We start from the raw sequence: 12849 nt of genomic DNA, 5'->3' as shown, positions 1-12849 counted from the left end.
CCCGCCCCTTCCTGCGCCGCGCTCGGCTCCCGCGCCTCGCCGCCGCCGCCGCCGCCGCCGCCGCCGCCGCCGCCGCCGCCGCCGCCGCCGCCGCGCACTCTGCGTTCGGGCAGCCCCCGGCCCGCGCTTCCCGCCTCGCCGGCTGCTCCGGCCGCCGCCCGCCTTCCGTTCCGAGAGCCGCGATCGGCCGGCTGAGGGGAGCCGGGGCGCGGGCGTCTGCGCTGCCGCCACCGCCGAGGAGCCGGCGCCGAGCCCGCGATGGAATAATGCCCAGCGGCCCGCCCGGTCCCGGTGAGTTGCGGAGCGCCTGGACGGGCTCGGCGGGGCCGCGCGGGGTCGCCCCGGGTCGTCGGCGCCCCCTGCCCGGCCCCCGCGCGGAGAGGCGCCGGCACGGGGCGCCGGGAGGGTCCCGGCTCTGTTCGCGGCCGGGTGCCCGGTGCGCGGGGAGGGCGCCGGCCGCGGGGTCCGCAGGGCCGGGCTCAGACGTCCAGGGGGGTCTGCGCCTCCGAGGCGCGGGGTGGGACGGGTGGCGCCGCCCCGGGGGTTTCGCGCGCCCTCCCGGAGAGGGGCCGGGGCCCCGCCGTTGCGGCGCCCTCCCGGCCGGAGGCGCGGGCGCCGGCCGTGGCATTGTCTCGGGCGCGGCGGAGGAAAGTTCCCCGCCGTTTCGGGAACGGCCGGCCAGGCCCCGCGGCCCCCGGCCCCGGCTGGGGCTCGGCGCTGCCAGGCAGGCAGGCCCCAGGCCACTTAATTTCAGCGAACGGAACTTGAGGAAAAAATTCCCACTCGGGGTTGGAGTTTGTTCACGGGAAGGTAGGGACGTGGCTTGTGTTTTTTTGCTTGTACCATTTGGGGACCTGCTGCATTTTCTGAGAGCGACATGAAGTTTCAAAGAAAAAAGAAACTCGCTGGCGTCTGGTGTTCTGCGGTTTCCTACATCCCGAGAGTTCTTCTCGGGCATTCCTAAAGCGGTTTCCTTCAATAATTTATTTTTCCACTAGAGCAGGGGGATGGAGAGCCAACTTCAGACCATCCTCAGCGTGACCTCAGTTTTACCTGCACTTATCAGAAAGAACAAGAACTTTCTTCTACTTTTTTACCCGTAGACTCGGTCAGTTTGTCTTAGCAGAATGGGTTCTGGGATGACAGCAGGGCATGGATTGCTGAGAAATGTTTGGGGATTGTAAAACATAATTCAATATTGAGGCCAGTTTTATCTCTCTATCAAACTTCAGCCCAAGGCCTTTCCGTTTTGCAGTTGGAGGAAGATGCAGGAAGAGAAGATGCAGGTCTTCTGGAAGCATCAAATCTTTGAGAATAGTTGTCGCAGTCCCTTCTTGTTATACAGCTGAGGCCTAGAGAGGTGAAGTGACTTACGTAAAGTCACGTGGCCAGGCTTCAGACTCCCCGTACAGTGCTCATTTCACTAATGTCAGTTTATGGTCTGTCAGCCATGAAATGTTGGGAAATACGCCTTCCTGGCATTATAACCTTCATCGTTTCAGTGCCCTCTCTTGTTCTGTCTTGTTTGTTATTGCTGCTGTTTTTTGAGATATGCAGTTATCTGAAACTGCATATTTTGAGACAGAGTTAAAAGAAAAAAATTCCCTAACCCCTACTGTTCAGCCACTAAATGGATTTGGAGCTTAAGCCACCAAATGGATTTGAAATATAAAATGGGTGACTTCTTATATAGGAATGACTTTTCTCTATTCCCATTCTTCTGTAAAAAATAGAAACTCCCAGGTCCAAAAAAGGGCAGTATCTTAGCACATAATGTACCGTATGATGTTCTCTAGACATGATTTCCAGCCCTCCTGTATCTTTTGAGCTAGGCAGCCCATCTATTTTTCTCCCTACGAGAGCTCCGAATGGCTGGTTTTTCATTTTTAGTATGTGATAACGTTGGAGACGAAGGACTTTTTCTAAAGCTTGCCATTTGGTGAAGGAAATTGAAATTCTCTCCACCTCCCCACTCCTCACCAGCCACAGTGAGCCAGATTTTGCAAAATCAGTCGAAGGCTTGCAGGCCCCCAAATGAGTGTGGGGAGACAAATGGGACCCTCCCTCACCCTTCCTGAGGACCCGCCTCCCTGTGGGCCATCTCCATGCTGCACCCAGGGGGCTGAAGTCTGCAGGAAAGAAGGGAACCTGTATAACCTGGAACATTGTCGTTTCTGCATTCTCCCTCCAAGTTCTCAGTGGAATATGACTGGATCCTGTGGCCCCAGTCTCATTTTCCCCTCCTGTGTTTCTTCTTTCCACTTCTTTCCCAGCCACTATATCTGCATGGGTTGGAGAACAGGTCTTTTCTATGGGATGCATGAATGATCCCCATGTAAGCAATAGTAACAGCGATCGCTAGCATTTATTGAGCACTTGCTATATGCCCTGGATATGTTACCTCCTGAGAAGTCCCAAGGAGGAGAGGGAGCTGCTTCCTGAACCTTGACCAGAAAGGACAGCACTTCTCAGATTCATCTGGAATTTGAGTCATTCTTTCATTTTTCTATTGCACATTTGCTAAGTGGCTCCCCTGTGGAAGGTGCCAGTTGCGCAAAAATGAATAGGACCCTGTATTCAAGGCCTTCTATCTCCAGCCTCATCTTTCAGTGTCAGCCTCGCACTTTTTCTCTTTCAATGAGTCAGTTCAGCAAACCTGTACTGAGCACCTGCTTCATGCTAAGCATTGTGTGAAGTCCTGGTGATACAACGATGAACAAGATAGGCCCGGTCCCACCCTCATGGGGCTGGCATTCCATTGGAGGAGCTGGGCAAAAATAAAGAAGCAGGTAACTTCTAACAAATGAAAGATTGGGATTCTTGTTATCAAGGAAGCACACACAAGGGATCGACCCGATGACCAAAGTGAAGTGGGGTGGGGTATGTGTGTGGGAGTTCTAGTTTTGCCAGGAAAAGGCCTCTCTGAGGCTGAAGAATTGAGAAGAAGCAACTGGCCAGACAGAGAGGTTGCGGGAGAGAGTGCGTTCCAGGCAGAAGGATTAGAATGTGCGAAGTCCTCTGTGCACAAAAGAGCTTAATGTGTTCCTGGGAGTGAGGGGAGTCAGGGGCAGGATGGGGAAAATGGCACAGCGTGCGGTTTTAGAGGGAGGCCGGGGCACATCACACCGTGCTGCCGACAGTCCCCCCATCAAGTACAAAGGGAAACTTGGATGAGTTTAGGCTCAGGAGTGGGGTCTGATTGGCATTTTTAGGAGATTACTTTTACTGCCTTTTTTTTTGCGTTACGCGGGCCTCTCACTGTTGTGGCCTCTCCCGTTGCGGAGCACAGGCTCCCGACGCACAGGCTCAGCAGCCATGGCTCACGGGCCCAGCCACTCTGCGGCATGTGGGATCTTCCCGGACGGGGGCACGAACCCGTGTCCCCTGCATCGGCAGGCGGACTCTCAACCACTGTGTCACCAGGGAAGCCCTACTGCTTGTTTATAAGAGTGGATCACAGCGGGCCGAGAGTGGAAGCAGGGAGACCAGTTAGTAGGCCACTGCAGTAATAGGAAAGATGAGGGTGGCTTAGATCAGGGTGGAACCTCCATCAGTGCCAGTAGAGGTGGAGAGAAGTGAGTGCAACCTGTTTGGTTGGATCTTGATGAAATTTGGTGATGGATTTAATGAGGTTGGGGCAGGCAGGAGGACTTAAGGATGACTCTTGGGTTCTGGTTTGAACAGCTGGGTGTCATTTGGAGAGACAGGGAAGACTTTGGGGAAACGTGTGCCTGGAGACAGGTTCCACGGGGGCCGTTCTGAGCTTGAGATGTCTGCGAGGCATCCAGGTGGAGATTTCAGGCAGACACGACTCTGGACCTCAGAGGAGACTTAGGGACGAGAGGCACCAACGTGGAAATTATCAGCTTGCAGCTGAGCTACCAAAATGCTTGCTGGGACGTGTCCTGCTGTTTCATCTCTCTGAGGGTCTGCTGTGTTCTTCCTCTTGCCTGGGACTTTGTTCCTCTCTCCTGGGCTACCTCCTGCTCATCCTGTAAAATATACCTGCGTCTTTAACTCCTTGAAGGTGCCTCTAGCTCCCTCTCCCACTCTCAGATCCCTGTGTTTACCGTCACCATAGTGTTCAATTGAAGTTACCTTTTTATAGTATCTTATATGTATGAAAAATTTGCTGCAGGGCCTGACATGTGGTAAGTGCTCAACAAATGTTAGCTGTCATCATCATCATCATTATTGATGGCAGTGATAGGCATATAAATAAAAATTACATTATATTAGGATCAGTCTAATGATAAATGATGTATTAGTTTCCTCTTGCTGCTGTAACAAATTCCCACAAACTTAGTGGCTTAAAACAACACAAATTTATTCTCTTTCAGTGCTGGAGGTCAGAAGTCTGAAATGAGTCTCACTGGGCTAACCTCAAGGTATGCTCAGGACTCTGTTCCTTCTGGAGGTCTAGGGAACAATCTATTTATTCCCTTGCTTCTTCCAGCTTCTAGAGGCCTCCTGCATCCCTTGTCTCTTGACCCCTTCCTCTATCTTCAAAGCCAGCAGTGTTGGTCCTCGTCCTTCTCGTGCTGCCATCTCTCTGGTTCTTTCCTCTCTTCTGCTTTTAAGGACCCTTTTGATTACATCAGGCCACTGTATAATCTAGAATAATCTCCCAGTTTTAAGGTCAACTGATAAGTAACCTTAATTCCATCTTCAGCCTTAGCTCCTTGTTGCTGTGTAACCCATGTAGCCGAACACATTCACAGGTCCTGGGGGTTAGGACGTTGACATCTTTGCAGGCTGGTAGGGAAAGCCTGGTTATGGGGGTCTGGGGAGAGGCCGCTAACCCAGTGGGCGAGGGGAGGCCAGGGAAATCTTCCTGGAGGTAGCGGTACCCCGGTGGGAGTCAGTCTCTACTTGTAAACTCACTGCCCTCCCAAATGTTCATTCCCTCATTGAGGTTTATTCATTCCTTCATTCAAGCTCTTCTTGATGCCCGGCTTTCTGTGAGGAGTTGGAGTTGAGGGTTCATTTCTCTGTGCATCCTTCGGCTGCAGGCCAGGTTGCTCGCTCGGCAACCCAGGACACTCACTTTTCTCACCCCACCTCAGGAATCAGTTAAACTCGTCAACCCATGATCACCCTCTCCCAGCCCACGTACCCCGTATCCACTCCCAGGAGGGGGTGGGGTCTGAGGGGGTCGGTCCTCTCTTTAAATGTCGGCTGTGGTTGATTTGCGGGCACAGTGTGAATCCCAACACATGTGCCTTTTGTACAGCTAAGACCTTGGGTCCCGAGCCACGGCTAGTGTCCCCAGCCTCAGCCAGCTCTGTCCCCAAAGCAGGCCACTGGCCACAATAGAGATCAGGAGAAGGCGTGTGATTTGATCAGGACAGATCCACCTGAAGCGTGAGGGGAGAAAAACAACCCCAGGGCCTGGCCTCCCGTGCTTTGTGGCAGGTGGCCCCACCTTCTGAGAATAAGGGAAACGCAGCACGATGTGATGTGTAGTCGCGTCGCTGTGAGGAGGTGGTCAAGACCAGCTTTGGGACGCCTCTCCGTTATTGGGAGAAGATGGGCTCCTGCCCCCAGATGCTCCCCAGAAACAGATGGCGTCCCGAGACCTTCAGCGCTTTGGGGGGACCCCATCAGCTCTGCTGGCTACCCAAGCGCCGGGTTGCAGAGACCGAGGTCCCTTGCTGCCTGGGCTTTCCCTGCCAGCCCCCATCCCTTGGAAATGCCGCCAACTAGCTGGCCTTGTGATATTTTTGGCGTTTCCTCTTCCTCTACCTCTCTAAGTCAGGAAATGCGAAAGTGCACTGAGTTAGAGAACCAGAAAAGTGAGCAAGCAACGTCCTTCCAGCGGAGGGGCCCCAGGTGGAGTCTGGGTAGACCTGGGATTGGAGAAGTGTGCCCGCCGGCGCTTCCCCCAGATGCGGCAGGGGCTCCCGGGAGCCAAGCCCGCCCGGTCGTCGTGGGCAGGACAGGAAGGAGAGAGGCGAGCCCGTGTGTGGTTTCTGGGCAATGGCTTGTCTGTCCCTCATCAGGGCTCACCATGAGTTTTTCCGGCAAGGCTTCTGCCTTTATAGAACCCTGCCTGTGTAATGATACTGGTGCCTGTTTCATTGTGGTTTCGCATTGAAATAATTATCCTTTCGAGTAGAAACACAGAGAGAGTGCTCCAGTGAAAGACTGTGATATATGCAGCTTGTCCTCAAATGGTTCAGAAAATAATTATATGTATTTTCTGAATACATAAAAATTATATGTGGGTGAGAACAAAAGGAAAAGGCAAATGGAGCAAGATATTCAGCACAGGTGAGCGTGGGTAAAGGGGTGTGTGCTCCTTGTACTATTCTTACGCTTGAAATTTCCCACGGAGAAGAGTTTTGCAAGTGGAAGCGGGGAGAAAAAAAGAGGGCTCAACATTCCATTGTGATCGGGACCTTGGTAGATGCAGGATGGCCCAGAGGAAGCCAGAAGATTCTGGGGTCTGCTACTGACCCGCCTTCCCTCCCATCCTCACACTTTCTGTACTGAACTGAAGTAATGTAGGAAAAGCGTCCCGCACAAGGAGTCCAGAAATGGGAGCATCGGTTGCTGCTACGCTGTGTGGAAACGTGTTTGCTGCTGTGGTTGCCTCCCCTTCAGACTGCGCGTCGTGAGGGGGAGGGGTGGGGGGTCTGGGTTACTCCTCTCCTCCCCTTGTGCCTCTCCGCCCTTGGGCACAAGCAAAGGGCAGGCACTGACTGGGCAGGGAGGGGCTGAATGAAGTCCATTGGCTTCTGGTGCCCAACTGCGTTGCCACATTTGTTGGATTTTCTCATCACTGAGTTTTTATTTCTAATGACTCTCCATTTAACTTCTAGAAATTCTCTTTGGTTGTCTTTCAAATCATCCTGGCTTTTAATCCTTGGGTCTTCTTCTTGCGTGAGAATTTCTCATTCTTATTTCATATCTTTGTTTTAAATATACTGACATTCGTTGTTCAGGCGGCCCTGTTATGTTAATACTTGAGGAACCACTTCTCCCATTTCCTGCATCTTCTGATTTGCGGGACATCGTGGCTCATACCCGGGGAGCAGAAGTGGCTTTACAGAGCGGTTTTGTCCTTCCGCCGAGGCTCCAAGAGTTTCCTGAGTCCTGGGCACGTTTCTGTGGTAGCTACTGGGCTCAAGACTTAAGCCCAGTCCAGTGCTGTCTGTTTGGACCCTTCACCCATACTTAGGGCCTCAAAGTTTGCACAGAATCCTTTTTTTCCACCATCCAGACCCTGAGGCAGAACAAGCTTTCTTGCCGTTTCTCTGCATTGGAGAGAGGAGTAGTTCAGGCCCACTTTCAAAATAGTCTAGGACCCCTTTGGGGTCCTGGCCTTGTAGAGGGATCTCAGCTCTCCTGTCCTATAGGCACCAACTGGAAACCAGCGGCTTAATACATTCAGTCTTCTTTTGCAGACGAGGAAAAGAAAGAACATTTACAAAAATGTAAAAATTGCCATTTCGAGAAAAGAAAACCAGAATCCTTATCAGAACACTAGCAATAAGAAGATGTGATTCAGATCTGCAAGCACTCGCTGAGCCCCTCCTGTGTGTTCACCCTGCAGAGCCGGGGTTGGGGGACAGGTATGAGCTGGGCCTTAAATGCCTGTTCATCTTCTCAACCCCCAGTGCAGAGAAGACAGTAAGTATTTAGGAAGGAAGGAATTGTATGTACTGAAAAAGACAAATACTGATGCAGAAGACAGAATAAAATAATGGTAAAGAGCACTGAATTGAGACTCAGAAGTCCTGAGTTCTAGTCCGGTAATTGATATTGACTAGTTACGTGGCCTTTAGGAGCAGTCACTTACCCTCCTTTGGAACCGCCCTTCCTCACCTGTGTCAAGGTGGTGATAACTCTGTCCTGACCCTCCTCCCTGGCAGGTCGCAGTGAGATCATGAATGTGGAAGGGGGGAGCCACAGAGGGTGAGGGGTCTTTCTTCAAGGCGGAAGGGACCACATATCCTTCAGCGACACCTTGTTTTGGAGACTCCCTCCACCTCCCCGCCTCACCACCGTAGGCACTGGGTTTTCCGGGGAAGAGCTGCAAGCATTTCAGGTCCTCAGAGCTTGTGTAGACTAAGGGGTTGGCGTCTGGACAGTAGTTGGGCCCCGGGGTGGCTGAATGGCTCCTGTCTCATGTGATGTTCTTTCCCCTGGAAGTTCCACCCAGACCCCGCAAATGAGGGCTGAGCTGCAGCTGGGAACCCCTTCGGGATGGAGTTTGTGCATCGCGTTGCCTTGGTGATCTTTGACCTGCTGTTCTCTGAGGCTGCTCCTCTGGACGGTGGAACTCATGATCTCTCTGGGGTTTGTCCTTTGGCCAGATCACTCTTTCGTGCCTGAGTTGATGTGGTGGGTGTAGGTGGGAGCATTTGTCATGAAGCAACAGGAAAACCACTGGACTTGGAATCAGTAACGATAGCTAATATTTATTGTATGTTCATACACGTTGAGCACTATTTTAAGCAGCTTTCCTACATGAGTTCATTAATCCTCATACTAACCCTATGAAACACGCACTCTTTTTCTCCCATTTTGTGGAGGAGGAAACTGAGACACACACAGACTAACTTTCCCAAGGTCATGTACCTCATAGGTGGCGAGATTTTAAGCAAGGAGTCTGTGTTCAGTGCCCACACTCTCGACTGTGATGCACTATTGCCTCTGAAGACTTGAATTTGAATTCCATGCCCTAATTCCTCATGTGGCCTTGGGGGAGTCTGGCCCTCACCTTTCTCTTAGCTTTTCTGAGCTGCTGCTTCTGTAAATGTTGAAAAAGCTTGCAGGCTTTTAAAAAAGGTGTTAAATAAAGCAATATATACAGAAAGTGGCCGAGTGCCAGGCACATAATCAGGTCTAAATAAAAGCGAGTAGGTTCCAAACGGGAGGAAAAAACAAATAACAAATTCAGTTTGAAGAGTCTCCCCTGCACAAACTTTTCCTGTATAGCCTGCTCTGTGCCAGGCACCTAGGATACAAAGGTGAAAACTCAAGGTCCGTGGGCTAGAATATCTTATAGTTGATTAGAAGAGAAAGATGTGAAACTGTTCATAATTTTGAACTGATGTCCGTCCTCACCACAGGAAAGTTATGCAGGAATAGCCATGAGTGTGCGGGGAAGGAAGAGTGATCCCAGTGGGGTGGTCAGAGGAAGGTTTGGGGAAGAGGTGCTCTATGAACTTACAGTCCAGGATGGGTAGGATCTCGGTACATGGAGAGAGTGGGTATCCAAGGCTGAGAGTAGCTGGCTCACAGTCTTTGTGATAGGAATGTGGTAGTTATTTTTTTTGGAGGCCTAAGGAGAACATTTGTTCAAGAAGGAAGGTAAAAACTCTCAGTTACTATACCATGGCATTCGGGGGTCTCTCACTGGAATGCAGGCATCCCTGCTATTTCCTATCCCTCCACTGTCACGGAACTCCTGATCCAGAAAAGCAAACTGTGGTGTTTATAGACCTTCCAGTAATAGCCTTTCGCCAGTTTCCTCTCCTAGGACAGTTACTTCCTCAGAACTAAAATAGAACCGCTGAAGGGTGGAGATGTGGGATATTTGCAGATTAGACTCTGTTTAACGGTGTACTTCGGAGGCGAGCGGGTGAGAAGTTGTAGAAGACACTGTTGGTTGCTTATCCAACACCCTTTCCCCTTCTGCTTTGCTGACAGAACATTGATCTTTAGAAGCCCACCTTCCAGGGCCTTTAAGGGAGGTCAGTCCCAGCCCCAGGGGTGAACCACAGTGGTCTTGTCCCCCTTGGAAGTCATTGGTTTAGGCATGGGCATGTGACACAGCTCTGGTTATAAAATATGCAGGGGAATTTGCTGGGAGGATGGGGAAATATTTTTCTCCATCTTAAAAGGAGACATTTTGAAAGAAACAGCCTCTCTTCTGCTATGGGACATAGTAGGGTTGACATGTGATACCCGGCACTGTGGCAACCATCTTGGGGTCATGAGGGGCCTTGCTTAGGGAGAACATGTTGAGTGTGTCTGAGCAGAAAGATGGAAGGAACAAGACACTGAATACCCTACCCTGAGACGACTTTGAGTTGACTCTTCTGTTACTTGTAGCCCATACCCACCAAAATAATACTAATACTCAAGGGAATGCCCACCTCACATAACATCTAGATGATTCTGGGGCTACTATATGCTCCCCTAATCACCCTATGCTGAGCCCACCATCCTGTTTGAAACCACCACTAACTTGTACATGTTTATGCCTTTGCAGTCTTGCTATTTTTTCCACCCGAATTGCCCTTTCCCTATCTTCTCCACCAACCAAAAATCCAACTTACTCTTTTTTTTTTTTTTTTTTTTTGGTGGTACGCGGGCCTCTCACTGTTGTGGCCTCTCCCGTTGTGGAGCACAGGCTCCGGACGTGCAGGCTCAGCAGCCATGGCTCACGGACCCAGCTGCTCCGTGGCATGTGGCATCTTCCCGGACTGGGGCACGAACCCATGTCCCCTGCATCGGCAGGCGGACTCTCAACCACTGCGCCACCAGGGAAGCCCAACTTACTCTTTTTTTTTTTAAATTTTATTGAGGTATAGTTGATTTACAATGTTGTGTTAATCTCTGCTGTACGGCAAAGTGATTCACTTATACGTATTCTTTTTCATATTCTTTTCCATTATGGTTTATCACAGGATATTGAATAGAGTTGCCTGTGCTATACATTAGGATCTTGTTGTTTATCCATCCCATGTATAATAGTTTGCAACTGCTAACCCCAAACTCTGAGTCCTTCTCTCTGCGCACCTCCCCCCCCACCCCTTGGCAACCATCTCCATGCCCCCCCCCCCCCCCCCCCCCCGCCTGGCAACCACAAGTCTGATCTCTACGTCTGTGAGTCTGTTTCTGTTTCGTAGAGAGGTTCATTTGTGTCGTATTTTAGATTCCACATAAAAGTGATGTTGGGCTTCCCTGGTGGCACAGTGGTTAAGAATCTGCCTGCCAATGCAGGGGACATGGGTTTGAGCCCTGGTCCGGGAAGATCCCACATGCCGCGGAGCAACTAAGCCCATGTGCCACAACTGCTGAGCCTGCGCTCTAGAGCCCATGAGCCACAACTACTGAGCCCATGCGTCGCATCTACTGAAGCACGCGTGCTCTAGAGCCTGTGCTCGCAACAAGAGAAGCCCGCGCACCACAATGAAGGGCAGCCCCCGCTCGCCGCAGCTAGAGAAAGCCTGCACGCAGCAACGAAGACCCAACACAGCCAAAAATAATAAATAAATTTTTAAAAAGTGACGTCATGTGGTATTTGTCTTTCTGACTTACTTTGCTTAGTATGATAATCTCTAGGTCCATCCATGTTGTGCATGGATGGTATTGTTTCATTCTTTTTTATGGCTAATAGTCCATTGTATAAATGTACCACATCTTCTTTATCTGTTCATCTGTCCATGGACATTTAGGGTGTTTTCGTGCCTTGCCTGTTGTAAATAGTGCTGCTAGGAACATAGAGATGCGTGTATCTTTTCAAATTATAGTTTTGTCTGGATGTATGCCCAGGCATGGGATTGCTGGACCATACAACTTACTCTTTAAAGAATGGCCCAAATGCACTTTCTCTGTGAAGCCCTTCCTGATCCTTCTCGTTGTAATCCATTATTTTAGTCTTTGAGCACCCATAACACCTGTTGTCCCTCCCGTGCTCCCTCCCCACCCACACCCTCATTCTTTATTATGTGCCTACTGTGTGCCAGCTGTGGTGTTGTACACTGGCATTGTCCTTCCTGAATGCGGGCAGATGTGTGCAGCAGATTGTGAGCCAGTGTGGTTTGTGCGGTCCCAGGGGAACATAAGGTATCACCAGGTGCTTGTGAAGGGGCACCTGACCCCACTCTGCAGGGAGGGTCAGAGGAGACTTGCTACAGGGAGGAATCCTTGAGCTGAATCTTAAATAATGAATAGGAATTAGCCAGAAAAAGAGTGGAGAGAAGAGAAGGAAGTTCCAGGTGCAGGGAACCACCTCAGCAAGGAGGTAGATGGTGCAAATAGCACGGTTTGTGCTGGGAACCGAGTGACTCATCATCAGTGAACCTGATATTTCAGGTGGGATGCACCGAGGCCCGAGGGGAAGGCAGGAGCCACATCCTGAAGTTTGGACTTGATCTTGAGGCTGTTGAGCCATTGAAGGCTTAAGGCCGGGGAGTGATGTGACCCTTGCCCTTTAGGAAGATGATTCTGGGCGCCCTGGACCGAATGGACTAGGTGGGTGAGGACCAAGACTGGAGGCAGGGAGGCCATTCAGGATGCTTGTGTAGGAGTCTGGCAGCGTGTGCCCAGAAGCTGGAGAGGGAGAATGTATAGGCAGTAGCACTGGCCGCCTGGGGACTGAGCGGGGGAGGGGCAGTGGGGGGAGGGAGGGCTGTTGAGGACATGGAGCTTTCTGGCTTGTTTCCAAGGCTGAGTCATGTTTGTGTCCCTCAAGACCGCAGCCTCCTTGGGCTCCTGGTCCTGCTGTTGTCTGCATCCCTAAATGCTTGGTGCCAGGCTTCAGTGGAGGACGGATGAGGAAGGAGCACATCTGTCCCTCTTTTCTCTCTTCTGTTCCCCTCCCGCAACTTCAGCTCTTCGGGTTTTGTTTTGGTGGAACGGGCAGTGCAGCTGTGATGTGGTTTTCCTGGTGTCCTGGCTTCCTAGGTCTGAGCCTTGAGAAGAGGGGAGACTTTCTTATTGCCTGTGGCTCACTGCCTTTCTTTGTTACGCCTCCCCCAAACCAAACCGCTTCTGCGGAAGCCTGTCCCAGCATCTCCAGTCCAGCCCCGTCTGTGTGTCCTCAAAGTTCCTGCCTCAGGCCAGGCTTCCGCAGGATCTCCCCTGAGTCATCCAGCCCTTTCCCAACCC

The 12849-nt window shown here is 51.3% G+C and overlaps 1 protein-coding gene across 1 annotated transcript in view; it reads left to right on the top strand.

The window, feature by feature from the left end:
- Nucleotides 1-223: 223 nt before the first annotated feature.
- ASAP1 (ArfGAP with SH3 domain, ankyrin repeat and PH domain 1) overlaps nt 224-12849 on the top strand; it is a 349290-nt gene continuing 336664 nt past the window's right edge. Inside the window, exon 1 of the mRNA XM_082858607.1 lies at nt 224-291. The gene's annotated coding sequence lies outside the window, so the exon portion shown is untranslated. The remainder of the gene's footprint in view (nt 292-12849) is intronic.

This window comes from Leucopleurus acutus (assembly GCF_964270905.1).
Source record: "Leucopleurus acutus genome assembly, chromosome: 17".
Lineage (NCBI taxonomy): Eukaryota > Metazoa > Chordata > Mammalia > Artiodactyla > Delphinidae > Leucopleurus > Leucopleurus acutus.
This window is presented reverse-complemented; position numbering and strand designations above follow the sequence as displayed.